Source organism: Nannospalax galili, unplaced genomic scaffold, assembly GCF_000622305.1.
Source record: "Nannospalax galili isolate Female #2095 unplaced genomic scaffold, S.galili_v1.0 scaffold386, whole genome shotgun sequence".
Lineage (NCBI taxonomy): Eukaryota > Metazoa > Chordata > Mammalia > Rodentia > Spalacidae > Nannospalax > Nannospalax galili.
Window position 1 is genome coordinate 2208477 of NW_008356676.1, and position 2409 is coordinate 2210885.

The window sequence follows — 2409 nt, forward strand, 5'->3', positions numbered from 1 at the left end:
TGTTGAACATCTTTTAAGATGTTTCATAGCCATCTTTACTTCTTCTTTTGAGAACTCTCTGTTCTGCTCCTTAGCCCATCTTTTCCTATTGTTCTTACAAGAGTTTCAAGCACTATATTAAAGAGAAGTGGGGATAGTGGACAGCCTTGTGTGGGTCCTGATTTCAATGTGAATGCTTCCAGTTTTTCTCCACATTGCCTGTGGGTTTGTTATATATGGCTTTAATTATGTTGAGGTATGGTCCTTCCAGTCCAATTCTCTCTAGAACTTTAAACATAAAAGCATGTTGAATTTTGTCAAAGGCCTTCTCTCCATCTATTGAGATGACCATGTGGTTCTTGTCATTGAGCCCATTTATGTGACTTATGACATTTATTGACTTACGTATATTGAACCATCCCTGCATCTCTGGAATAAAGCCAGCTTGATCATCGTGGATGATCCTTTTGATGTTTGTCTGTATGCGGTTTGCAAGTATTTTATTGAGAATTTTTGCATCTATGTTCATTAAGGATATGGGTCTATAGTTTTCTTTTTTGGTTGTATCTTTACCAAGCTTTGGTATGAGAGTGATGCTGGCTTCATAGAAGGAATTTGGAAGTTTTCCCTCCATTTCTATTTTTTTGAATAAATTAAGTAGTATTGGATGTAGATCTTCTTTAAATGTCTGATAGAATTCTGCTGTAAATCCATCTGCTCCTGGGCTTTTTTTAATCGGGAGGTTTTGTATTACTGTTTCAATTTTTTTGTGTGTTATGGGTCTGTTTAAGTTCTTCTTGGTTTAGTTTTGGTGGTTCCCTTGCTTTTAGATGTTCGTCCATTTCCTTTGTGGGGGGTGGGGGGTGGGGGGGTGAATGAGGTTGGGGGAGTCGAGGCATGGAGGGCACCATGATTGAAGAGAGGCCTGTGGGTCATGGAGGCCCAGGAAGCAGAGGGAGGTGAGCTGTAGATTGATTTTATAACCTGCCGCTATACTGAAAATGTTGATCAGTTCCAAGAGTTTTCTGGTGGAACTTTTGAGATCTCTTCAGTATAGTATCTTGTCATCTGCAAAAAGTGGTAGTTTGACCTCTTCTTTTCCAATTAGTACTCTTTTAGTTTCCTTCTCCTGTCTTACTGCTCTAGCAAGAGTTTCAAACACTATGTTGAAAAGAAGTGGAGATAGTGGATGTCCTTGTCTGGTTCCTGATTTTAATGGGAATGCTTCCAGTTTTTCTCCATTTAGAATGATGTTGGCTGTGGGTTTGTGGTATAAAGCTTTAGTTTTGTTGAGGTATGTTCCCTCCAGTCCAATTCCCTCTAGGACTTTGAACATAAATGCATGCTGAATTTTGTCAAAAGCCTTTTCTGCATCTATTGAGATAATAATGTGGTTTTTCTCTTTGAGTCCATTTATATGATTAATGATGTTTATTGACTTGCGTATATTGAAGCAGCCCTGCATCCCTGGGTTAAAGCCTACTTGATCTTTGTGAATGATCTTTTTGATGTGTATCTGTATGCAGTTTGCAAGTATTTTGTTGACAATTTTTGCATCTGTGTGCATTAAGGATATGGGTCTATAGTTTTCTTTTTTGGTTGTGTCTTTACCTGATTTGGGTATTAGAGTGATGCTGGCTTCATAGAATGAATTTCGGGGTTCTCCCTCTATTTCCATTCTTTTAAATTATTTAAGTAGTATTGGTTAGAGGTCTTCTTTAAATGTCTAGTAGAATTCCGCTGTAAATCCATCTGGGCCTGGACTTTTTTAGTTGTGAGGCTTTGTATTAGTGTTTCAATTTCCTTATATGATATGGGTCTGTTTAAACTGTTGATCTCTTTTTGGTTTAACTTTCGTGGTTCGCATGATTTCAGATAACCATCCATTTCTTTTAGATTTTCAGATTTAGTAATCTATAGGTTTTTAAAATATTCCGTTACCAGTGGCTGGATCTTTTGGGTGTCTGTTGTGATGTTTCCCCTTTCATCTCTGAGTTTGTTGATTTTGATTTGCTCTTTCTTTCTTTTGGTTAATTTGGCTAAGGGTCTATCTATCTTCTTTAGCTTTTCAGAGAACCAGCTCTTTGATTCATTGATTCTTTGTATTGTTTTCTTCATTTCTATTTCATTAATTTCTGTTCTGATTTTCATTATTTCTTCTGTTCTGCTACGTTTGTGTTTCATTTGTTCTTGCCTTTCCAATGTCTTGATTTGCAGTGTTAGGTTGTTAGGGAAAGAGGAATTTACTGCTTGTTTGAATTTACTGCTTGTTTGAATTTACTGCTTGTTTGAATTTACTGCTTGAATTTACTGCTTGTAACTGATTAACTCAATTCAGGAAAAGACACAGGCACCTGGAGATAGAGGCAAGAGCTGCAGCCCCTGAGCATGACCTGTGATGAGTCATGTAGGCATGCCTGCCTGCACACG